The sequence below is a fragment of the Gallus gallus genome, chromosome 2, assembly GCF_016699485.2.
Source record: "Gallus gallus isolate bGalGal1 chromosome 2, bGalGal1.mat.broiler.GRCg7b, whole genome shotgun sequence".
NCBI classification, from domain to species: Eukaryota; Metazoa; Chordata; class Aves; order Galliformes; family Phasianidae; genus Gallus; species Gallus gallus.
Window position 1 is genome coordinate 24,934,752 of NC_052533.1, and position 27,354 is coordinate 24,962,105.

The 27,354-nt window shown below is 38.1% G+C and overlaps 2 long non-coding RNA genes across 2 annotated transcripts; one reads left to right on the plus strand and one right to left on the minus strand.

Annotated features, from left to right (window-relative positions):
• Positions 1-204: 204 nt before the first annotated feature.
• LOC121110130 lies at positions 205-8,399 on the minus strand. Its single transcript, XR_005857956.2, has 3 exons — positions 8,257-8,399; positions 7,182-7,237; positions 205-3,217 (listed from the first exon to the last, which is right to left on the minus strand). It is a non-coding gene; the product is annotated as an uncharacterized LOC121110130 (long non-coding RNA).
• Positions 8,400-8,419: 20 nt separating this feature from the next.
• Positions 8,420-23,034, plus strand: LOC121110131. The gene is made up of 5 exons (XR_005857957.2): positions 8,420-12,962; positions 13,931-13,997; positions 16,260-16,371; positions 21,285-21,499; positions 21,805-23,034. It is a non-coding gene; the product is annotated as an uncharacterized LOC121110131 (long non-coding RNA).
• Positions 23,035-27,354: the final 4,320 nt, after the last annotated feature.

Below are 27,354 nucleotides of genomic sequence, written 5' to 3' on the forward strand. Positions count from 1 at the left end.
GACATTATCTTCAGTTTGATTCTGTGAGAAGTCTTTCAGTATCCTCAGAATGTTTAACAAAACTGAAAATGTCATAGGTAATTAAACTGTTTTGCTCACAGGGTTGATGTATCATAAACCAACTTATTCTTACTAAAGAAAAAACAACATTATTTGGACTATATCTTAAAAAAAAATGAGATTCAGCTTCTATCTTAATGCAGGATTTCAAAAGGATTTTTGAACTTCTCAGATATTGTTAGCAAAAAGGTTTAAAATACCCATACAATTTTAGAGAAATCACATTATCTGGTTTATTGTGAAAGTACACTAGATTGATTATTTGTCATTTTGAGTTACAAATAATGGGCATCATCTTATGCTTTTAGAGATAAAGGCTGCTAAAATTTGCTGTTTTCTCAGCTCAGTGAGATATACTGCAACAGTTTACTGCTGTGGTGAAAGATGTCACCTTTTCCATTATCATGTCCCTTTTAGATAGCATCCCAAGTTATTCATTTCAATTCCCATTAGGATAAAACATAGCTTGTAATACATATAGTTGATAGTTAAAAGCATTTGAAAATGCTAAATATGTCGTATTTTCATATCTATGTTTATAATCTGTTTTCTCTACAATTAAAGAATTCTTTAGACTGAATTCTGAAAAGTATATTCAGGGCTGAACTGTTCCTTTCAGCACATCCTCGATCCATGAATGATGTGTAATCCGCTCAGTGCAGAAATTGATCAAAGACTTGAGACACTATATTACATTTTTGCTTCCATCTGGTCTACACTAACAGCTCATTTTGACTTGTCCTCTACAGTTGTGTAAAGAAAAAAGAGCTCTATCTATTCTCCTTCCCAATGAATCTGAGCAGTCAAAAACATAACTGTACTATTTACTAGATCTAAGTGTACAAGAGCTAGATAGCCTGCTCACTGATATAAGGGCAATTCTAATAGAGGAACACAACAGTGGAAATTGCAATTAAACATTTTTCAGTTAGGGATTTTTTTTTAATTGACAGTATTTGTTACACAGGCGAACAAGTAATAATGTTCTTTACAGCACATTTTAACAAATGGCTAAGTAGAAGTTTAGTGTTTAAGCCATTTAAACATTACTTTTGGGAGCTGCAGGTCCAATGCGAGTCTTCATTATTTCTATGGCTACTGATTCAAGTTCCAGTAGTCTTTCTGTTTATTTAATCCTAGAATCACAGGATTCTAGTCCACTTCAGTCCATTGGAAATGTGAATATATTTTTTTAATTGATTGTTTTTTCAAGAGTTCCTTCAAACCAAAATGCAATCTAAATGCTCTAAAATAAACATCAGTACTCCAACCCAAACTAAACCAAGATATATATAGGATATTTATAAACTCTTCTCTCATGTTAACAATTCTCTTTTGAACCAGGAAAAACAATGCAGAGCCAAATATTTAGGTTGAGTAATGCTGAAGACATTGAACTATCCAGCTGCACCAAACATGGATTACGAAATAGGACTAATAATGCAAAAAATCAATTAAAACCTCCTCCCTTCCTTCTGCTTTTTTATCTTCCTCTATGAAGCTTTCCTGAGAGCTACTGATGAGTGTGTATAATCATGAACATCTTTATTAGTCATTGATTGCAGGCTTCCCAAGTTACTGTGTCTCATGGCAGGGTTACTGAGAGAGAATTATGACCCATGGTAGAGCAAGGCTGAGTGAACATCCTTGGAGAAAAACTCACTGATCATACACAAATGCATGATATTGGAACAGGTGCCTGGAGAAGCTCTGAAATCTCCATCCTTGGATATATTCAATATTTTGCTGGACAAAACATATAATTTGTCTTATAAGTGTAATTTGAGTTTAAAAATATTTCTAACTATGGGTTAGGCCCTACTTTGTACAGGTGGGTTGAGCTAGGAGGCCTCCCCAGATGTATTCCTTCCTGTGATTCCATGAAGATCATAATCCAAAAGTTTTTACTACCAGTCATTAAAGATAATTTGGTTAGCTGTTGTAACCCATTTAGCTACAGATCCTATCAGTATTGGGTAAATATCAGCATGCGCATCCTCCCTCCAAGACTGCAGTTTACATAAGCAAGACACCCAGTTGCATTTTCATACTCTGAACCTTTTTTTTTTTTTAATGATTCTAAGAAAACAACTGCTCTGGTTTTTTTTTTCTTTTTTCCTTTTTCTTTTTGAAGGAGATGGAAAATGGCAAAATAATTTTCCTTCAATTTAAAAAAAAAAAAAAGCATTTGTGCTCGCTATGGAACCTTGCCATGGAAGTTAGGGTCGATTTGCTGCTTAACGTGCATGTATCTTAACTAGTAGATGTGCACTGACTTAGCTCAAGACAGTCATTATATAGGAAATGTCTATTATCTATTCTGTAATATGATTTAATTATGATAAGTTGCTTTAAGTGTAGAATTATTTGCATTTAATAGAACTATTAATCAGTGACATAGCTTAAATCTCAGAACAATAGTATGCCCTGTCTGAAGAAACAAGAGAGGAAGCAAAACACCTGACACATATTGTGTCCTCAAATGGTTGTGCTGTACCAAGATAGAAGTCAGATTTCATGGGCAAGTTTCCAAAGAGCAACAAATATCTTTGTCCTAACTGCAGTCATTCTAGAATTTTACTTCTAACAGTATGTCATGGGGCATACATACAATGGGATACAGCCTTTGGAGACAACAAAACAAATTTACCTTGTATCATGTTACTTGTTGGAAACAAACTTTATAATAAAAATGTATATATATCAGTATTGTAGCTATATATGTAATATATTTACATACGTGTAGGTAAACATACTTTCTCCCTGTCATCATATCAGGTCCAAATTCTTCTATTATATTGCTGTAAATGTGAAATGAAAATGAAAAAAACTATCAAAAGACATTCAAAGGTCCTTAATGTACCAAGCTTGCTTGGCATGGAGAATCACAAAGAGGTCAATAGGTCTTGCTTTTGTAGAATTTATACTCAGTGGGAATTGAAGGGAAGTGCTGATGTTTGACCTAGATAGGAGAGAGATTAGGTGCTGTATTGTGGCATTACAACCCGCATGTCCTTATAACATGAATTTTTATTTTCTCCATGTTAATATCTGTGACAAAAAGGAGAGTCCGTAAGGCCCTTGTTGCCAAGGGGAAATACGGCTATAATGTTGCAAGGAAACACATGCATTTTATGACTACTTCTCTCCATCCGTTCTGGAAAAAAAAAAAAAAAAAAAAAAAAAAGGCCTATTCATTTACAACATATAAAAGTCCTCTTTTTTGTTTCAGCAAATGAGTGTGGACATGCTATTCTGTCCTCTGTCAAACTTATAATCCTTTATACGCTTTCAGGAAGATAAAATTTTCTAACTCTATCACTGGAAAGCAATAGTATATTAGGATGAAAGAATTATTCAATTTCCTTCATAATGGCTCTTTAAAAAATTATAGGCTATGACTATTTTGTAATAATACAGACTTAAATGATAGTAAACTTTCATCCATGATGACAAATATCTCATTTTAGGTATTTTCAAATAAGATTTAATAAATTTAATAAATCATAGCTTTTTTTTTCCTGTGGTTGGTATTCATTAAAGGAGCTCATAATTTCTAAACTCCAGTCTGCTGCAAATAATGAAATTAGATCAATAGAGTTATGTTTAATGGCTTGTGTTATGCAGCTCATCTGAAAGAGTTCTAAACGTACATTTTCATAAGGTCTGCATTACTCAACTCATTGACTATAGCGAGGTGATGAGCTAATGCTGTTATTTTTAGTTCCTGCAGGTTTTATCCAAGGCATGTTGGTGATAAAGAGCTAGAAGGAATGACTGTGCTGAATGGAGAAGTAGGATGCATTATGAATGATTTTAAGTTCTGGTTTTCGGGAATGAGAGTTAGGCAGTTCTGAGTAGTGTTGTAATTGCAATTTCCTCATTTTAAGGACACCAGTTAATAGGTTTGGGAATGCTGCCCACGTTCACATTTTCACAGAATATGTCAATTGGAAGAGGGAGCAAAGAAATCTCCCTGCTGGACTGGGCCTGTATGCTGTCCTGTATCTAGCCATGGCCAGCACGAGGAGAACATGCAAAGAAATGTATGTGAGCTAGATGGAGGTCATGTGTAGGTGTCAATGTAAACTCTGATCCCTCAGTTTAAGACTGTAACAATGAAGTTTTCTTCCTTCCACCAATTTGCTATTTACATTGACCACTGTAACTCTGATAACGCTTTGGATTATAAGGAGGTAGAATGGAAGCTCATGTTACCATCCCATTTTGCTTATTTCCTTTCTAAGAAAATATCCAAATTTTCAGACTCCCTGTTTTCTTTTCTTTTATTCTCTTTCAGTCTCCTTAGAGCCCTTGTAAATTTGCAGAGCTCTTCTAGAGACAATGTCTGGGATCAGATACACACCCAGTGCAGGGAGAAGGTCACTTCTGTGGGTCATCTCACAGCCTTCTAACACATGGTGGTTTTATCCAGGCCTTTCCTATGCCAGCTGCCAGTTTATCCATTTTCATGAAAATGGATACACATTAAACAGAAGCTTACCTTTTTTCCCCCTTACCATGAAGCCATTACTGACTTTATTAACATGATACTGTGAGAATACCCAGTCATCCACTTTGATCAGTATTCCTTACACTTCCCCACCACCTTCTCAGCACTTCACTAATTCTGTTTCCAAAATGTAAAACTCCTATAATTTTTAGGTTAATCTCAGTGTCATAGAGGAGTAGTGAATTTAGTAAAGTGCTTTGAATTCCTATATGCAAGGTACTGTGCAGAGAAATTGGAAAATGATAACATTCTAAAAATAATTAGCTGGATTTTATTATTATTATTATTCAGAGGAGGTTGAGTCTGGTCCAAAGAAAGCCCTTTTCACTTATGTTTCTTTACTCTTGCAGTCCTTGTGTTTGTAAAGATGTTTGCAATTTATATGAAGAAGCTGATCAGGAGCTTCTTAAAGAATCTTGTTGGCTCAGGTCCAGAGTGTTCTAAGTAATTAGAAAAGTAAGTATGGGGACCTGCAGGATATTTTCTAAGGCACAAAGTACAGTTAGATAACCAACTCCCAGGACAAATGTAAGGCTCACTGAAATCTGTGCCACTTAAAAATCCTATGCCTATGTAACTTTATGCAGTCTGGAAAGTCTGAAAAATAATAATAAAAATGAACAGAGAGCTGGAGATGTAGATTGTGTCAAGATGTAAGACTCATAATTACAGCACAGGAAATGGCAGCAGATTATGAAAGATCTTTGGCCTGAAATGATGTAGCAAAAATCTCTAAGCATCTGGTAAAAGAGGCCCATTAACAAGTGCCTGAATTTCTACAGGCTGGCCATGTTATCTTACATGGAACATTTTCAGTAGATGAGAGCAAGCAAGTGTAAGACAACAACTATGATTTTTCTTTTGATAAGTGTATTGGGAAATAAATGTCGGTTTGAATTCATTTAGCTAATGCTAAATAGCAACTGCCCAGTAAAAGCATTTTTTTGGGTCTGTCTAGAAAGGACAGTAGGTCTTAGTAGCAATGCCTGCTCTTGTTCTGGCCTGCACCTGTGTGTAAATGCTGTACGGTGCACGAAGGTGAGAAATATTTGTTTTGTCTGACTGTGCTATATTCAGGTAGGCATGGCCTTGCTTCCAGGTTATTGAAAGAAGGGCAACTAATGCAGAGGCAAAACATTTGGACACTGCTCTGGTTCCAGTGCTACCCAGGTCTCCTTGCTGCACCTGTGTCCTCAGCATCCCAACTGCATGGTGTAAATGCCCAAAGTGTAGATAAGATTTATATGTTTATCCTTTAGTTCATTAGTGTGATTGCAAACATATTTATATATATATATATTCACCAGAATTCTCTATTTGATTTGATTCAACTTTATTCTAGTCTGCTCTTACATCCATATCAAATTATATATGTTCATAATAACTTGCACGAGAAATACACATATGTTTTAGTGTTACTGAAATCAACTTTTTTTTCACTTCTAAGGTCCATAAATTTGGCTATAGTGAAGCTGAATTGACATAAAAAATATGACAGAATTAATCAACTCCTTTATTGCATTCTAACAAACAAAAAGAAATTCCCTGTATGGGATCTCAGTATGACTTCTTTTGTGTGTGAGATTGTATCTTTAATAATAAAACATATTTTTGCCTAGTTCTTTCATTATATAAAAGGAACTGAAAAAGAAACTTGGCCAAAAAAAAATTGTAATTTCCAGAAATGTTTAATGCAATATTATTAAAAAAATTTAATTGATCAGTAAAGCACTGGATGGATGGCCTTGCTTTTATGACAGATATTGCAAAGCTATTTTCAGTGAGTTGACATTTGCCACACTATTTATAATTTATTAATAATGTTGTTGTAATTGCTAGCAGCACAGCTGTATTGCTTGGGCACTCAGACATCCTGACAATATATGGTCCCTTCTGTATAAATATGATGTAAATAAAATGAAAAGCAATCTCTGTGTCTAAATAATCTTAGCAGGAAAGGCAGAAAAGGATAGTAGAAAATGAATACTATTACAGAGAAATGAAGTGACTTATCTGTGGTCCCATCTGATGTGAGGAAGCTGAAAATAGAAGACAAGTCTCTCGAGCCTCAGCCATCTGAGCCACAGTCTAGTGGTTTGTTTGTTACTCTAATCTGTCACTCACATACTCCTTGAGCCCACCTAATTGCAATCTGCACCAACCAAAATTTAACAGATACATTTAAAAGCTATTTTTAAGTCCTGGGTTGCACAGAACATTCTCCTTATTCACAGGCCTGTGATGATAAGAAAACACTAACACAGTTTCATAGGAAAACAAATTTTTAGGAAGTCATATGGATGAATGCTGACAATGACTTACTTGTGACAGTAGCGAGCTTCATGTTAAGTATGTGCTTACAGTTGATTTGCACATCTATTTTGACCATATCCTGTGGGATGGTTTGCTACTCTACTTGGAGGTGGTGCTGATCTCAAAGATAAACTTTTTTTTTTTTTTAATCTTTGGAGCATTACAATGGGGGAGCATTACTGCAATTATTTCTGCTTTATTTTAAGTAAGAAAGCCATTGAATTTCCCTGTCTTTCTAGTGTTAGGCTGGATGAGGCCAAAGGAGAATTTTAGTCGGGCAGCCAAAGGGACTCACCTCAAAACTGACCACAGATTCAGGGACGGATCCATCACTTAGTTGCAGTGGTCTTTCTGAAAATAAAGAAGAATATAAAATTAAAGGAACAAGGGAAACTGAAGGTAGTCCTGAGTGGGAGGGGGGAAAGGTAATTTTTGGGCAGATGATTTGCTGGAAAGACAGAAACAAATGAAGCTGGAAACAAGTGGGAAACCCTTCCAATACATTTTTAAATTGATTTCTGAGAATTTTTAATTATTTGTGTGTGTGCATGTGTGTGTTCATTTGTTATGAGAAGGACGAGTCAGGTGCCACATTTGTTTTTCAAATGGACACAAGATGGCTTGGATCTTGGCTTGGATCTTAGCTTGGATCTTAGCTTTGGAGCTTTTGTCATTGGTGTAAATAAAATCCTCACTTTCACGTGAGGATAAGCCAAAAAAAAAAAAAAAAAAAAAAATCTGGAGATCTCTGAGAAAACGACTGCAAATCCCACTGTTGAAGCATCATTGATCAGGATGATGGGCAGCATCCCTGGGAACTCAGTGTGCTGGGAACATTCCAGCAGAGCCTCACAGAGATAAGGAGCCTTTCAGAAAGCAAACTGCACAAGGATGGGGCTTCTTTTTTTTTTCTCTTTTTTTTTTCTTTTTTCTTTAATTTATATTTGTCCTTAGCATACACAGCGCGTTACAGCACTTTGTTTTTATAAAGCTGTACCCTAAAAGAAACATTCAATGCATTTTCAGTAAAGGAAACACTGCCATAAGGTATTTTATTTGCATGTTGTGACACAGCCGAGTGATAGCTGGCATTACAAAGCACTGTCTGTGTGAAGAGGCTGTGCTGAATGAAAGCCTATACAGAATTTGGTGTGAGGAAAATGAATCCCTCAGAAACAGGCATTGATAAAAGGGTGGGGATATCATAAAGGTAATATAGACAATATTTCCCTTTTGGAGAAAAGCATTGCTTGTAAAATGTGGCTGCCAGCTCGGAGGAACCCTGGCTTAGCTTCTGCAGACACAAATGCTACAAATCCTGCCATATTAATTGGATTTCTCCCAGGGAAGTTGTTCCGTCCCTCATTCACCTGGTTACAATCCAGCTGATGCAGCAGTCTCCATGGCAACGGCTGCTTCAACATTTGAACCTACACAGCCATTGCTGGGTACAGCCCTCCCTGATCTCACTGGCGACGCGCGGAACCGTTACCCCTCACGAGAGAACTGCTGTGGGTGGGAACTGCGGGATCCGACGTTCGCGGCGCTCGCTGCGAGGCGGGAGCGGCTCTGCGGGGTGAGGCTGACACCTGGCGGCCGCCTCTGCGCCGCTCGGGGCACGTCCGGCCTTGTCTGAGACGGGCGGTTCGGTTCACCGAATCGGAGTATCTCGGGTTGGAAGGGAGCCATAAGGATCATCGAGTCCAGCTCCTGGCTCCACACAGCGTCATCCCAAATCCAAACCCTATGTCTGAGAGTGCTGTCCTAATGCTGATTGAACTTCGGCAGCCTGGGGCCGTGCCCACCGCGCTAGAACCCTTTCCCTAAGCCCAGCTGCTCCTCCCCTGACGCAGCTCCACGCCATTCCCTCGGGCTCCGTCGCTGTCACACAGGGCAGAGCTCAGCGCTGCCCCTCCGCTCCCTGTGAGGAGCTGCAGCCATGAGGCCTCCCCTCAGCTCCTCTGCTCTGGGCTGAGCAAACGCAGGGTCCTCAGCTGCTTCCCAGCTTCCCCTCCATGACCCTTCACCATCCTTGTACCCTCCCTTTGGACACTCTATGATAGTTTTATGTCCTTTTTGCACTGGAGTGCCCCAAACAGCACGCAGTACTTTCCCTATAATTTCCTACTGTACATTATAATTGTTCCATGGAGCTCATGGCTGATGTTGCACAATACAAACATATCATTAGAAAAGCAAATATGCTCCGAATTGGAGCTTTTGATTCTAACTTCCCAGACTCCTCATTCATAAAGTTTGATGCATAGGAAAAATTCAGTGGTGAACACTGGCCGGTTAGGCATGCTGTTGGACTCTAATTTCTGAGTGAATCAAGCTTTTTACATTTCTTTAAAAATAAAGTTTTATTTTCTTTATTATTATTATTATTATTGAGGCAGAGAATGAATATGTAACAAATAATCTCCTCTAGGCAGAGCCTATCTGAAGCTTATGGCTTATTAAGCATCATACATATGACCAGTGCTTAAAAAATACCATAACTAAATCCAGCGAGAGGATGCACATAAATCCTCAATGCTATCTATTCTCCAGGCACTAGCAAGGGCACAGTGAAATTGTGGGGGAGCTGCAGGTGCACCGCAACGCGGGTAATTCCTGAAAGCCTTGTGTCTGTCAGCTCCCAAGGGCAGGCGGAACATCTCAGTGCCATGGAAAGGATTTCTCCAATGACAAGTGGTTTGTGTGTCTCCTTTGTGGGGGTACAGCATAAACTCCCTCTATTTAGTTTGGTAGCTGATGGGAGAGAGAGAGAGCGGAGCTTTAGCTGCCCTCCCTTCTGCTCCATTTTCCTTTGAAAAGTGTTCTGCTTCTGGCATTATTAACTCTGAAACTCCCCATACAGCTGTGGGCTGCGAGGACTGGATCTTCTATGCAACCATGGAAGAGGCACAAAGGTTTCCTTGTGACCACTCACTCTTTTTGTGTCCCTACAAAAGCCCGCTCACAATGTAGTATGCTGTTAATAGCTAAAGCACAAGATGTGGTAATGTAAATGAAGCCTGAGCAGCTGAAACGAAGGTTTCGGGGAGACTGGGGTCTAAATGATTGTGCTTTATCTTCCTTATTGAGTAACTGCCACATGACTGTTTTGGCTTAATCCCTTCATAGCACTTTAGGCAGAGGCAATTCGTTCAGATGTTTAAACATATATTCATTATATGCTGTATGTGCTCAGATGTCCTTGTATGTGAATATGGCTTTGTTAGTACTCTGTCCTCAAGTATATATATCACCTGTCTGTTTGATTACTGAGGAATTTTGGCAAAGTTTTGGCTTTGTTGCAAGACTGTACCTCCCATTCCCTGAACTGACATTATATTCTTCTCATTAACATGTACAAAAATGCACTTTTTTTTTTTTTTGGCTTGTTTACTAAGGGATTATTAAGAATTTGCAAAACACCAGCATGCAAGCAAAGGAACTGAGCATCATTGAGACTATGTGTGCAGTAGAGATCCAAAGAGCTTTGGGTTTTTCAAAGAAACGAGAGTCGGGGGCCCCTGAGAAGTGTACGCATGCCATGAATGCCCCTTCTGTTTGTCAGCTCTGCAGCAGTGTCAAAGAAGCTCCTATCTCTGACAGGCAGACCTGACAGACAGCATTGTTCATTCGGTTTTTATTCAATATAAGGGTCACAGATCCCAGTGTCAGGATAAAGTAAGACTAAGTAAGTGTCTGATTGATCCTGCACTTCTAGGACATGGCAGTCTGGGATGTGGGTACTAGATGTAATTCAGATTTTGCAAGCATGGGATAAAGACTCTGAAATGAAGTTGAAAGATAGGAATTGTTTGTTAGGGTGGAGGCAAGCCACAGTAAGGATTTAAATCTATTTCTACATATAAAATATGTAGCCTGCATACAGTTCCTAATTTTCATTTTTATTTTCTATGACATCTTGCCAAGTTGAGGGAACAGTAGTGAGACAAACTGATGCCATAGAGCCTGTGAAAAAAGGAAGGTAAGAAGAAATCTGATCTTCTTGGCACTGTGCAAAAATCCTGATAAATTCATCATCAGCCACTGTGGAACTGTGCTGTTTCAGAACAACTGACAACCTCATCATGCTGGTTCTTTTATTCTGGGAAAGAATTTCTGTTCTTTACCTGATACATTCTGCTAAATTGGGTGTTTGTGGCTTCTACGAAAATGAACCATAGTAAATTATTATTGTTACAGAGATGTGGGTATGTGAGCCTAGTATGGTCTCACATCACTGTAATTGTAGATCTCATTTAAAGGAGCCATATACAACAAGGAATAAATATAGTGGACAGCATTTTCCTCACCAGCCAAAGAAGACATCCAAAGTGTCATTAACTTGTAGTGGAAACTAGTCCTTTAAAATGCTCAGCTGCCCCTGAACCTCCCTCTTCAAGTGATCCCCCTGAACTGCAAAGAAAAAGAAGTTTCTGCACAGATGTTGCCTGAGAACACCTGTGTATAACTAAGCATAAGGAGGGGGTTGGAGCTTGATGATCTTTGAGGTTCCTTCCAACCCATGCCATTCTTTGATAAAGCTGGACAATCACTATAGACAAACAGAAGCAAATGAGGGTTCTCTAATATCAAGTTTCTATTGCCCTTCTTCTATCCAAAGACCCCTGAGAATCAGGCTAGAACAGTTACACACAAAACTTTTAAGAAAGTCAACCAACACAAATGTTCTTCATTGGAAGTTCATAATGAATGTTGAATTGCTTTGTTGTCACAGACCAGCTCACAGTTGTGCATTTCAATTTGCATCTCAGTGCCAGCAGAACTCATGTTTCCTTAGAGAAGGATGTATTTTGAAGTAAGCGTTCCAAATGCTTATAAATTCAGCTCCTAATGATAGAGTCACTGTGAAGTTATTGTTTAGACAGTGGCTGAGATTTGAAGTCACCTCTGGAAACTGCGTTGCCCAAGATCCCCCTCAAGGATTGGTCAGCAGGAGCGGGTTGCTCAGATTCTGTCCAGTTGGGTTTCGAGTAACTCCAAGAATCAAGGCTCCATGATTGATTTGGGCAGCCTGTGCTGGTGTTTGAGGACCCTCACCTTAAGAAAGGTTTTCCTTGTATTTGGGTGGAATTTCTTGTATTTGAATTTATGCCACTTGCCTTTTGTCCTGTCACTGAGAACCACTGAGAAAAGTGTGGCTCGTACTACTTTAGGCACACTCTTCAGGTCTTTATGGACATTGATGAGATCCCCCTGGTCCTTCTCTTCTCCAGGCTGAGCAGCCCCATCAGAGTAAAGGTGGCAGTCTGGGAACTCTGCATCTGAAATCAGTTCTGGAACTGACATATTTGAGAAAATTGGAGTGAAATTCCATGCTGTGTCTCTATAGTAGAAGCACAAGGGTCATGACCCAGGTGGAAGATAGGTTAAAGTAACTTCAAGATACTTTTGTGCTCCTTTAACCTTGGATTGCCCTGGGGTCTGCTGAAAGCTCTAGCGTAATCTATTCAGCTAAAATTGTGGCTCCTCCACAGTGTCCTAAGGGGATGTGAAATAGGATTGCATGAAATAGAAATGTCATGGCTGAAATAGCCGTAATGCCATTCCTCTTGTCCCCACTCCAAACTGTAGCACGCTTGTTATACTAGACCTTGAGAAAGAATGTTAGGAACAAGGCTTTTTGCTTTTTTTAGTGCTTCTACTAAGGAAATCTGACATGTTTTGAGGGATTTTTAGGGCCCCTTTAGACCTCTGTGTTGCTTCTTCATGGATAACAGTGAAGATGAGTCTTTTCTGTTTAATCCCTCTAAGTCTCAGGTATAAGATGTTTTTCTTTTTACTTGTCCCTAAGTAGTAAGCCTTTTAGATTTGATTTGGATTTTATTCCACATGTTGGCCCTGTCTGAGAGGAGTCTAGATTTTTCTCTGAGGATGTCTAACAATGCTGGAAAGTAAATAATCAGGACAAAACAGAATGCTTGACTTTGTATTAGGTCATTTTACTTTTCAGGAGTGAAAAGTGCAGGAAGGCTAGGGGAGGCAGAAAATGACTCAATTTAACTATGGTGCTTTCTGGTTGTGCGGACATCATTCGGAAACATCACCACAATGAAATGTAAGTCCAGATGTCTAGAAGCTTTCTCTTAAGAGCTCTCTGCTCAGTGGCTGCCATTATAGGGCGATAATGCTTTCCTTCTCATGCCAGGTTGGAATTGCATCTCTCTGTCCTGGTAATTTTGATGCAGGTTGTCTTGGCAGCTGCTAAATTAAAGGCATGCTAGGAGAATTACGTAGTCTTTTAGATTCTTATGGTTGGGATACTTCTTGATCTTTTTGCCAAATGAGTATTCCTTAAATTGGTTTGTTTCAAACAGAACAAAACTGTAATAAAGGCCTCTAAACACTGTTAAGGTAGTACATTTCAATACCTGGGGTCTGCTTGTATGAGAATTAACTAAGATCAGTGTACAAGTAGTGAGAAAATCAGGTCTTGCTTTGGTCAGGTGACATGTCTGTTTCTCCACATTTTCAAATAATAAGGCTGCTCTCTTAAATGTTCTGCTTTCACACACTTATTCAGTATTTGTCAATATTCCCATTGTTATTCAAATGGTATGTCCTACTCTTGTATTCATGCAGCAGTTAAAATTGTGATTGCTGGATTATAGCAGTCTTTATCATCATAACTGAATTTTTTACTTTGAATTAACTCTAAAACTTTAATGCTCCATTAATATACAATACATTGCATATAAGACAGATGATGAGATTTGAATGAGCTCATAGCTCTTGATCTTTTTATCTCCATGCATATGCATGGAATGGAAACATGGTTTTGAGGGCAACAAAAGTTGGAAGGATAACAGAGTAAAAGAGTATTTGAAACTATTTATTTAAATATTGGGGAAGGAACATGTATTCAAATGATGGCATCCTTGAAACCCAATGGGGTTGAAATGACAATAAACATTTACAGCAAAAGAGAAACAATTGGTATTGCAACCACTTTGGAGTTGAGATTGTGAAAATTTTGTTCATTTTCAGTTTAAGCAAAATAAATCAATTCCTCTTGTGATACTCCAGATAGGTCTTTGTTCTCTGTCTGTGAAGGAATTCTGTCTTCCCTGAAGATGGAGGCAAAATTCAAGAGGTAGGTTGGTATCTATGTGAACTAAGACAACTGTTCTTTTGTTGTTGTTGTTTGTTTTTAACCTGACAAATTCTGGACTGAATGAACAAATCTTTTAAATACTGGTAAAAATACTTCCGCTCTTCAAATCAGAGGTGACAAGTGCTATCTCATCTCTCCATGACATTTATGAGCTACATTAAAAAACAATCAAGCTTTAATTATATTATGTGTCTGAAAAATTGTCAGAATTAGTATATGGAAAAATAAGATTCTTTCGCATCTTTCTTTGATAAGATATTTCACTAGCCTGTAACAATTCAGAAAGCCAGCTTTACCTGTTTTCTTTCTCTTCTCTCAGATTTCACGTTTTAGCTTTTGTACCTTTTTATAGGATGAAATCAAGTGACCTTCCTTCACTTCAGCTAGGTCCTCATCTCCAGTGGGCAGTGACTACACTGAATTTAGTGATTACATTGATTATTTTATCTAAGGTAGCAGTAAGAATACAGCAGTTAGGGAAAAAGGTTTTAAAACAAGTTCATATAATTGTCTCCATGAAATATTGTTTCCTGTTCCTATAGGCGGGCAGATCTTCCTTCTTCAAATCCCCTTCCCCCCCCCCTCCCAGCTTAAAGCATCTGCTTAAACATACCTCTGTATTTCTGGCTATCTTCTCTTGGTATTGAGATGCTAACTTTTTATGCATTCGGAGTTGCTTTATCTCCTCAGTGCATGGAGGACAATTTGTTGTCTCCCTGGCAGGCTGAGACTGTCCTCCTAGGGCTAATGGGCTTCCCACCGCCCAAGTGTTTACCAAGCAGGGTCTTGTCGTGTTACTGATTCTTTACCTTGTTGTCCAAACACCATATTGTCTAACCCCACAAAGTGACAGTGGGAGTATCTGGAGTTTAATGTCCATATTAAATGTGTATGAATCAGGTCAATATTTGCAATTTATTGCAGTGCATTGCTAATTTGGTCAATACAAGTCATTCAGGCAAAACAGATTTCTCTGAAAGATCAGCCTTACTCAAACCACTGTAGTCTACTGACTTTTTACAAGAAATGCTTTTAGAATCTATTTTAAAATTTGAGGACTAGGATGTCTCTTTCTAATTTAATCTGTCCTCTCCTAGTGAGCTGATGTGTAGTGCACAGTTGACAGACCTCTGAGCAATTGCTTCAGTGCTCTCACTCTGATTTTTTCAGGCTTTGCTCAGTGATATTAGGACAGTCTTGATTTCCAGTTTATTCTTTTGGGGTTTTCTATTGAGCTCATGACCAAAGAAACAGAGTGACATGCAGTAGAGCACGGAGCAGCACAATGAACAGCTGGTATGTGTTTGTTCTCTCTTCCTCTCCTCAGGGGGAAGAGTGTGCACTGCAGAATGTTTTCCTTTGGAATTATTTTTAATACTGTGCTAATAAGAGACAAGCAAGGGTAAAAGCAATGTGCTTGGTGTTCAGAGTATGAGCAGTGAGACTGGTTATGTCCTTATTTTCTTGCTTACCCCAAACACGAATAAGCCTCCAGGAAATACCTGTCTACTGCACAGACAGACTTTGCTCTTTATGGAGAATATGTCATGGATATTGTCTCTCTGATACTGCAGGGAGAACAGTCTGACCATTTATTTATGTTGTTTTAGTAGAGCAATCTGAAGGAAAGCCCCCACCCCCAAAAAAGTATTTGTGTATTTCCAAATCCATAGATGGTTATTTTTCCAAGGAAAGTTTATGTTTCTAAATACAGAGGAATAACTCTGTTATTTCAGTGAAGCCAATGACAATTATGCTTATCTATACTACAATCTCTGCTTCTGGAACAAAATGAAAATTGGACAGGAAACAGCAGAGAGAATTGTTCTTTTGGAAATCATCTTCGTAATGGCTCATTACATATTGTCCATGGCACCCTGTTTGGAGAAATAGAAATGGACTACGAAGAGATTACTCTCATATTAATCTCAGATACTTCTCTTTAACAATGTTTCCTAAACTAAACCTTTCCTGAATCTTGTGGTATTTAATTAAAAAAAAAAAAGATTCAATTGTCCCTGTAATGTATTGCTGTAGCAACACGGCATGAAATGGTGTTTTGGACTGGCTACTGCCAATTGCTTCCCACCATACTCAAGTTATGGACCTCTGCGATGGACTCTACTTTCCCCCCAAGGGGAGGGTCTGGTGCCTCTAGCAATGCTAGTTTTGTTCTATGAATGAGTCTGTGATGAGTCAGAATAATACAGTGGATGTTTCTCTGTGTTTATAATTCCATAGGTACTGGACTGCACCTGAGGATTGCTTTGTCTACAGCAACAGCATGAGCAAATGATGTCCAGGATCTGTGTCTCTCCTTACACCATCAAGACTGCAGGGACACTGGGGCCAGGTATGAAGAGCAGTCCCTCTACTGCTGCCAGTGCTTCACAGCTCAACACCTACCTATGGTTGTAGGCAAGACAGTGTCACCTGGGACAAGCTATGCTGCTGCAGTCATGCTGCTGTCACTGCCAGTGATGAGTCGCATATGCCTACCTGTGCTGCAGCCATGTCTCCATGCAAACTTATTCCTCAAGACTTCAGTTTTCTCAACGTTTCCTTCTCAGCAGGGAACACAATTTGCATTTGACATGCAGCACTAGGCCAGCACAGCCTGGCTTTGTTTTACTGCTCCATAATGGATATGCTTGTAAACTGATGTTTCTATTCTAGAAGGTTAATAATGATTCTTTCTGGAGTGAAATTTTATCCATAGCAGAATAATTACAGTGAAATAGCTGGGAGTACCTTTCCAGGGCATCAGTTCCCAGGCATTCTCTGCAAATGGGAGAAGGATGATTTCTGACAATCTGCTTTTGATTACAGAAAATTGTTAAGTTCTAGTTTCACCCTCAAACATTTATCTCTCTGCTGCCTTGTTTTAGAAGATGAAGCTTCACAGGAGCTGAACAGTGGGTCTTATTGATATAGTCTCTATTTTACCTAACAGGTCATTTACCCCCTTCCTCTCTGTCTGCCTCCCTTCTTTTCCTTTCCTTGCTGCTGCTGGCAAGATAATTAGGCTGCTCCCACAAGAAAAATTCATCCAAGGCCATAACAGCCATATCAGATGGAAGCTAGGATAAAGCTCTTCACAGTATAGCCTTATAAGTGCCTCTCAGCTTGCCATGATGTTACCCTGTCTACTTTTTTTTTTATTCCTTACTTTTTATAGGGAAAATTCTCTCATCCTGTGTTCTATGCAAGCATTAAATAAATTAATTAAATGAAATTATGATGCATGTTTCCTGAAATATACTCCTTTACTTCATTTTATCCTTCTTTCATTTATACGTTGTAGGTACTGAATCTCAAGCTTTGTCCAACAAAAACACATTGTATATTTCTATATCTTTCCTATTATAAATCCTTAACCTTCTACTCGACTAATATATTAAAATTCTTCAGACACAGAGTAGCAATGTTCATAATCTCCAGTTCATTATCTTAATTAGATCTGTCTTATATTATCCCACAGTTTAGTCTCATTACTTTAAAGGTGATCAGCCTTGGAAGGGAATGTGAGCAGAATTTAGTGAATTCTATTGTGGCAACATTTCTCTCAGATCTGGCTTTGGATCTTTCAGGTGCAATAATGATAATGCTGCTGGTGCGGTTAATTAAAAATTGCCTTTGAATGGTATGAATATTCATTCTGGGGAATGAACACAGGATTAACTCAGAGGGGTAAAATGTCTGCAATGGCCCAAGGATGTGAAGTGAACCTGGATCACATCAGAACACAAATGAATCATTTAAAATGATGGAAATTCAAAATCCTCCCACCCTGGAAACTATTAGTAGAGTATTGCCCAGGTTGAGCCTGTCTCTTAATGTGACAACAGACATTTATGTTCATCCTTCAGTAACAAATTGTATGACATATATTTGACATACAGCTCTACCTAGGAGCTACTACCTGGTGCTAAATCTTCTCTAAATAATTAAGAAAGGCTACTAGCTTTTTAAAATTTTTAGGCTAAAGTGTTAGTTATATCTGTAAGATCCAGGTTACTTTTAATAGCTTTCTATGAATGATCAAAATTGATTTCCCAGGAAGTGATTGTGACATGCAGAATGCTGCTGGAGAGGGTCAGACAAGAACTGCTGAGACCTTTGATAATGAAGCACTCTGTACCCAAACCGTCTCTCTGGCAAAACCCAGGACTTTAATATTCTGGGCAAGGATGTTAAAAATGTATCTCTTCTTTGTCTTGTGAATAACACCATTGAAAATATCAAAGTGGTGCTTCTTTTTTGCCCAAATTTATTTGTTGTCATTTTTCCTGAACAAAGGAAACATCAAATAATGAACAGCTTCTGTAAAGCTTATCTGGTACTGCAGGATGCTTGAAAAAAATGAGACTACAAACTAGAGATAAAGCCTCTTTGGTGTAGGAACGTTGTGTGAAGTTTAATGGGCATTTGCCAGAGAATATTTTGCTGGCTGTTAGCTAGCTGCCAAGGGATTCACGGGATGCATGTTCTAGAATAAAATGCTCTGTGAATAAAATGAGGTCAGTTAAGGTAATTTGCATGGTGCTTTTGGCTGGAGCATTGGGGAGGTCCAGGCTCGCTGTGCAGTCAGAGATAGTGCAGTGATGTGTGTCTTCTCCTCCCTTGCCCTGTGTCCTTCTTATCTGAGACACTTCTAGTTTGAAGCCTTCACTAGATGGCCACCTGGGAAAGCCTAAATCCACTCATCACTTATCCCATGCAATGCAGAATCTGGTCTTCTTTCTCCAAGAGAGAAGCAGTAGCATTGTGTCTTAGCAACCCAAGCTGTGTCACTGAATGAAGGGCATGGGGGCTTTTCACAGGAACCATCCCTTGCCCCTCTGTAGTGAAGACAAATAAGAGTAGAGGCATTCTACTGACTCCCATATTTTCTTGTTAATGCCAAAGAGATTTAGACAGCCTTTCTGCAGGGAGGATGCAGCAGGAACATAGGTTGTGTTTTGAGGCAGATTATTTGTATAGTGGGCTTCTCCAACTAAGCAGCTTAACTCTGACCAGGTTGGGTAGGAGAAGGGAGAAGGAAACTCTGCCCTATGCATTGCAATTATTTATATTTAAAAGGGAATCTTTTTGGAAGTCCTACGGATCCTTTAGGATTGATGTATAACTTGAAAATAGTATCTTAATTGTAAAAAAAGGCAAGATTAAAAAGTATCACACAACTATTATCATTATTTAATTTTATTTTTACTAGCACTATTGTTCCTTGTTTTTCTGGAAAAAATTAAAAATAAAAATAATAATTAAAAAAAAAGAGAAATAACTGAGGGCCATTGTGTCTGGCTATAGCGTACACAAAAGCCGGAAATTTCTTGGTTGACTTGTGGGAAGCATTTACATTTCCTAGTCATAGTGTTTGTGCCTAGTGACACCGAAGATGTTGCAGGTAAGGTATATGCACCTGGTAGGTCTGACATGGGGCCACAGATCCTCTAAAGCTACAACTAGTTGATTCACTCTGGGTTGCCTTTGACATCATAGTCCTTATACAGAGAAAGCCTCTCGCTGTAGGGAAACTCAAACTCTTTCTGAAATCAGATTCCTTCATTGTCTAAATGCTAACAGAAAGCTACATAAAATCTCTAGCACAGCGCATAGCACATTAGCGCAAATGTATGCCACATGCAAACTCCACTGAATAGAGTAACATGAGGGCTTAATTTGCCCTGCTAATTAGACTTGAGAAGGAAACTGTGGCCAGACAGCAGCTGTGGGAGGAAAGAATGAACCAACTCAGACTTTTTGTTCATCTGGTCATGCTTTTCATCCTTGTTTAACTATCTGGCAATTATTGCCTGTATATTTCTGTTCCTTAAAATTTATCCTGCAAGTGAATCTGCTTATTGAAGAACTGCTGTTTTCTTCCTTCCCTGTGGTTTCACCCACTGTGAAGGCCAGTCTTGAGGTGATAGAATACCTGGCCTTGCATTAGTGCCAACTGTTTTCCTTAGGTTTTCTTTGGAGAACTAATCACATTAATTTATTCATGGAATGTCACGGTGCTCAGTTCTGAGGAGGGGCATGTGCTTGTCTTTTGTACCCTGCTTCTGTTTTGTGTACTCTTGTGGAGCCCATGTGTCTACTGCCTGATAGTTAATCCCACTGATAGTGTGATTTAATAAGAGGGAAGAATGATATGGCTGCATCCTGCCCATTATGCCCTTAGGAAGGAGATTTTTATTCGCTGTCAGATGTCACTGATGGAGCATTTGGCTTCCTTTCATCAAGTGACAATTGCAGTTTTAAGAGTACAGTATAGAGTGCCACTTTAAAGCCAAACATCTCAATTCACAAGTGAGGGAAGGATAAAGTTGTGCAGCTGGAGGATGTTATTTCTTCTCAGCAGCTGTCATTGAAAAGGCATGGGAATGCTCTAGATGTCAGGTGTCATAAATGCTCCATCCAGGGTTTGTCACGTGCTGGGTAATATAATGTGAAGTGTTGAAAAGAAGTTTCTGTATACATTGAATATCTTCTGTAGGCGAGCTTGCCCTGAAATTTTCTATACTGATATTTAGGAAGTCAGAAATTAATATAAGTGAGATCAGTGGCAAAAGCTGTATGTGTTACCAGAGTTGTGGAGGCTTTTTACGTCACTCAAGTCAAAATGTACAACTTTATGAATGTCCATGACAACTCCTCCACTCTGTGCTACAACTCTCTAAATCCTTAGGTGTACCTACACAGTGTTACCTGCTCCTGCTAAGGACAGATGCATGCATGCAGTGGGGGGCCATGAATTAAATTGGGAAAAATGATATTCCAGTACAACACAACTTTACACTAGAAAGGTGTTATATTGCATGCCCCATGTACGCTCTACTGGCAGTTCTCAAAATTTCCCATATATTCTTCTTTCTCCTTATTTTGCAAACCTCATCACTGAGATAGGAGTAGAACAGCTGAAGACATGAAGAGCATCCGGGTCTTTTAACTTGCTTTTCATTTCTTCAATTTTCCTTATTTTTCAGGAATTCATTCAGTGTGATCTGTGCTTGACAACCACTGCACCATCCACATGTAGAAGCACTGACTTCAGTCAGTGAGGAAAAGTATGAACTTATCAATTTTTAGGTCCAATGTCTGGTGACAGCGGGGGCTAGAGAGGGCAAAATTTGAATCATATTTAGTGATTTCCTTGGCCTTGGACTCTGGTGTTTTCTGTAATGTCCTTCTCCTTTTCTGTTGGCAATAGTTGGCTTTCTCTGTCAGCTATTGAAATCAGAGCATCTTTTCCTATTCCAGCTGGCATTTGCTAAAGCTACATGAAACGCAAATGGATATACAGAAGAATGCTTTCATTTGTAGTTACGTCAAGTGGAGATGTAACACTAGGAACATAAGGATGTTTGTTGATGCAAGGACCACCAGGCACTGAGCACTGGAATTTTGCTCAAAGGAAGCAAGCCAGATGGGAAGAGAAAAGAAATCCCCAGCTTTCAAGTGTCACATCATCACAGGTGAGCTTAAAGAATGAGAAGTAGCATCTTCTTCTAGTCCATTAGTGCCTCTGCACATAGCATCCTTTGATGACATGTGCACTTCATTTAATCAGTTTTTAGATGAAATTATGAAAAAGTTACTTAGTGTGCCTCCCTACACTGAGTTCATGTCAGGTTCTATGAGGACAAGATGGCTGGACTCCACTACAATCTCCCTTCTGTGCTCAGAAGCATAGGAGATTTAAAGTGCCAGCAAGATCAAAACAGGCAAGGAGTGTGAGCTATTGAACTACTAGTAACATTTTTCTCATTTTGCATTGCAGGCAATAAGTCCATGAGTGTTGTAGATGACTGGAATAATCCTCTGCATGGGAAGTCTCCTAAGGAAAAGGGATTTCACTTGGTACTATTATAGTTGCCTTGGTTTAAAGCAGAGATGAATTCAGGACTGTAAATTTTATGCTAATGGTCTTTGTCCTCCAGTCAATACAGAAGGAACAGATTGGATTATCATCAGAAAAGCTCAAGTGGTTTGATTTACCTGAAGTGATACTCATTGTTTGTTCAGAATTAGACTGATGAAAAAGGAGGTTGATTGGACAAAACCTCTTTTCAAATTCTATGGCTTGAGAATCCATTTTAACTGATTTTTCCAGAAATGTGTCAAAATAAATTTGAAAGACAATACTTATAACTACTAAAATAACTACTGCTATTTCATGTGGTTATGGAGCAGTCACAGTGATATGCCTTTAAAATTTTTCTTATTGCTTTAACCATCCATCTAGATGCTGTGAAGTATTTGCTTATGTAATATCAAAACACTTGTTAAATTTTCTACCCTTCCTCCCCTTGTCTGCTTTTTGTTGTTTAGAAGAACACTACATCTAGTATTTAAAGTGTTTTGGAAACATAAAGGATAAAATTACTTAGCATGACTTGATTTTTAGTGACAATGTTTGCTGATGTGCTAGTTGGAATTTACCAAATAGTAGTTGGAATTTTTTTGAACCTGATCATTGTTTTTCAAAATGTTCACCCTTGGAGGCAACAATTTCAGAACTAAGCTTTTGTTGATATTTGAGCATGAATCATCTTTGGAATGTCTGAGGAGAGCATTGGCTTCTCTATTTTTAAGTTAAGGTGGAATGAAATAACAAAGAACAATTCATTCATTGCAAAAAGAAAACCTTCATGTAATGCATGGTAGTGATAGCCAGTGAAACAGGCAGATCTGTGATAGTTACAGATAGTTATAAATTTCTTTTTCCATTCTTCTGTGCTGAAATCATAAATTAACTTTTAAGATGTTTTTCTTGCAGAATATATTGGGCTTTGTAGATCTTAAGAAATAGTATCTACTAACATAAAAGATGATTTTCTTAGTGATTCAAGAGAATGTTGCACATGGACACATGCTAGGGATACTCTGAAAAGCTGCTCTATACCTAATACAGCTGATGAATACAGTTGTAATGAATGATACATAATGCATGCAGATTTGAAGTTTGTTTCCAGTCTTGTATGAACTGTAAATAAATACGTTGACCACTTGACTGTCTATCTGTTCTTACATTTTCACTAATATATTTGTATTGTATGTTGAGAAAAATGAGTCTTTTAAGATGAAAGTCTGGCTTGATTTTCATACAACACTAACAATGACAGGAAGAAAGGGATACAAAAATGCCGATCTTTTGAATATAATGAGAACAGGCTACATTTGTATTATTTCCTGTGCTTAAGTTTCATTACAGTAATTTTCCCAATGAATACATTGCACAGTATGCTATTTCCTCTTCTCATTACCATCTTTGTCATGGAGAAGAGGTTATAGAATCTTAATGATTCAGTTACTTAAACCTTTTTGATAGTCTCTGTATTTTGAATGATCTCTCTGTTTCACCTTTTCCCTAAGGTTACTAAGCTTGAGAATAGGAATTACTTTCAAATCAAATTACTCAACAGTGAAAAGGGCAAGGTAGTTTAGACTGCTATTATCACAATTACAGAGATTCTAGAAAGGATGAGAAGAGGTGAAAAAATAAAAGAAAGCAGAGTCTGAATCTTTCACTAGATATTTACTACAAAGCAGTGGAAATCATAGATCCCTATATCCCAGTGTTAAGAGATTGCTTCAGGTGATATTATATTGGACTATTGTTGGCTTTGCTGTTAAAAATCTAACCACTCTACAATCCAAAACATAGGTGATCACTGATGCCGTGATCTCTAAAAGTTTTGTCATCTTGAAAAATTGTATAAATGTGATTGATCACGTAAATCTGATATATTTCAGGAATGATAGTTTATGGGACTTCTCTGTGTTCAAATGGGTGGAGAAAAACAGATCTCTCTACATTAGGATTCCAGGTGAAGTGGATTGAAAATTGCTTGGGATCCATAGGTCTTGGGGGAAAACTGATATGTGAAAAGTACCTGGTAAAAAGTAAACATTAATGACATGATGCAAAGTTGCCCCACACTGTGACTGAGTGGGCTCTGCCAGCCAAATAATGTTTACCATTTAAAAGCATGACTGAGTAGCCTGCGATGCTTCACAGACATCTGAGATTCTCAACTGAGAATATTAAATGATAAAAACCAAGATTAAGGATTCAGTGCTTTCCAGTATCATTAGGATCCTGAATGTGTTCACTGATCGTTCTAAATGGTAAATACACTTCAGAGGCATATACCCTGTCCTTTCTGTAATGTTCATTTTCCTACACTGGGCAGGAACATTGCATGAGAGATTCATGAAAAGTGCATGAAGAACAAATATAGGCAAAGGATTTATCTGCAAAGAATTTTTATAGTACAGGGAAGCAATATTTACACACATTCTCCAATCTCTATTTGAATAAATAAAGTGGTGTCATGGGACATGCTGCAATACTGATAATGAGTTTTATACTCATTCATCCTGAGAAGTTTCAACAGATATAGTTTGCCTATCAAATGGGTTTAAAATTGTATTGTCACTGGCTTGCTTTCTGCGATGATTGCTTTTGTATTGCAGCTCCATGCCTCAATAGACACTTAGATTGTCTATATCTGCCACATTGTTCACATGAGTCTCCCTGTAATCTGTAATAAGAAGCCCTTCATTTTAATACTAAAACTCAACATATGCTCCTACAATGATTATTAACTTAGGGAAATGGCAGCCAAAATGATATTTTGCTTTCTATTCTCTATTCTTTCCATGTACATTGCATGACATGCAACAGTCTTCTTAGTTCAACAACTCAGTGTAAGCATTGCAGAAGGGATATTATGGGTACAGTTGCAGACATTTCCATGGTTCTTATTATTGTGCTGCGCACAACTATAGTAATAAATATTGACTACACGTGGCTTAGCTATTAATTGAAATTCGTAAGCACTGAATCCTAACTTTCAGGACAAAGTATGACTTTAACTTAATGTATCTTGTAGGTATGTAGTCTATTTAAAATACATTACCTTAAGAATGAGTGCTAGACGTTTTGCTGGATTAGTGTTTTAAGACTTGGTCAAATACAGTGCAGACTGAATTTTATCAGAAGTGAATCAAACTCTGCAATTCTGAATGTAAATTCCTCCTTGTACTTTTTCTAGTTGAAGTTATTTTAAAGCATTTCAGCTAGGTAAATTAAGGAGCCTACTGAAATAATTGCTAGATTAATGTGTGTATGGACACCCAGGTTTTACTGCTCCCTTCTCTCATTTTCGTACAACCACTGAAATTTTTGGCCTATTCCTAACAGTCTGAGAGAAAAACAATAATCTCAGAGATAGATTTCCAAATACTTTATGAAGGATGTAGCTGAGAAAGCTTGCTTCAAAACAAACAAGCAAACAAACAAACAAAACTGCAGTTTGAGTCCTAATAGCAGATCAAATAACAGAGAACCCAATTATAAGACCTAAATCCACAGGGAATCATTGATTTCTGTTGCTACTTTTTTTTGGTGTGTTGTTTAGTTGGATTCCGAAGATGACAACAGTTTCTTCTGGGAGATGTTGGCATGGTGATGGCAGATGCTTTCTATTTAGAGTTTTGCAACAAAAATAGTTTATTTTAGTTCAGTGTGATGGAATATATCAGTGGACTGTACCTATGTTATACTAATTTCTAGAAATGCTTTGCTAGGGATGGGATGTGATAGGGACAAGAAAGGAAAATCTTAGATTGAGCTAAGACAGTGAATTCACAGAATTGCTTTGTTGATTTGTTACTTAATTCTCATTTAATAATTTCACAACATCTTATAAGGGTTAACAGAACCTCATATTTTATGCCTCAGTTCTCACTTGCTTCCACTCTATCAAGAAGAAAAATAAGATACAGAGAGATTAAATAGATGACTGAAGGCTCTGCTGCAAGTCTCTGTTTTATCTCCAGAGTGCTCTAAGCAAGGTACATAGGTACAAGAAGCACTGCAGTCATTCTAATTAAATGGTCTTTTTAAGATTAAATTACCCTTGGCAAGTGCATAATATATATTGCATATATAATACATATATTTTAGATATATCCTCAGTCAGGATAATGATAAAACTCTGATTCTAGTATATATACTTAAGGTGACACCCTGGAATTTTGCCATTTCTTTAAAATATGACCAGATTTCACTTTTAATCCTTGAGAATACACTGGTTTATTGTGCTAGATTTTGGACATGGACTTCTAAATACTTACAGTGTAAGAAACTCAACTCAATTCAACTCTAACTCTTCTTTTAAATAAAGTTAAAATCTAATGAAAGAATCCTATACACCAAAATGGAAGCACGGAATAGCAATCATTTATTTCAAATTTTAATACTTTGTGGGGCTGTGTTAGCTTCACAATACCCTAATGCATTTTAAAAACTAATTAGAGCATATTTTTTTGTAGTCGACAGAAAAACTATTTACATTTCTCTTTGAGGTCACCGTCTTCTGATTTCAGTATGCTTCTAAGCATTGACTGAAACATCCAGTAATTGAGTTTTAATATCAGGAAAATATGTTGATGTTTAGTAAAGAAAGATTATGCACCCTAGTCCTACTTATGGATTCCTCTAAAATGGTGGCTTTAAAAATTCCTAACAAGACTAGGAAATAAGAAGGGTATGAAAGAATCAGTATGGAGAAAGATTTGTTTTTTCCAAATTAATATGATGAAGGAACGTTTATCATTTCTCACCCTTTATTTTCTACCCAAACTAAATTCAATCATCTATTTAACTCACACTTCAGGATTTGCATTTGAGTTTGATGGCAATAATAAAGTGAGATAAATTAAATTAATATTCTTCTTGATACAATTAGTTTAATAACTTTTCCATTTCCATTCCCTTTTTATCTGCTTTATCACAATTCGATAACATACTACAGTAAACCAATGCTTCAATAAACTTCTCTCTGTGCCCAGCATGAAGAGATTAGGATTTCTTTTATTGCTCAGATTGTCATATCTTGCCTTATATAGCACCTTTTATTGCAAAAGGAAGCCAGGCGCTTTGATATAAAGAAGAATGACATTTCTCAGAGTTGATACGTGTGTGCTTCAGTGGTGGAACAGAGACCTTTTTCACAGTCACCAGCAAGTGCAAAGTCCGACATCCAAGTGCAAGGTGCTGCATCTGGGTCAGGGCAGTTGCAAGCACAGACACAGGCTGGGTGGAGAATGGCTTGAGAGCAGCCCCGAGGAGGAGGATTTGGGATTGTCGGTTGATGAAAGATTCAACATGAGCCAGTAATGCGTGCTTGCAGCCCAGAAGGCCAACCACATCCTAGGTTGCATAAAGAGAAGTGTGACCAGCAGGTTGAGGGAGGTGATTCTGCCCCTCTACTCCACCCTCTACCTGGAGTATTGCATCCTGTTCAGGAGACCCCAACAC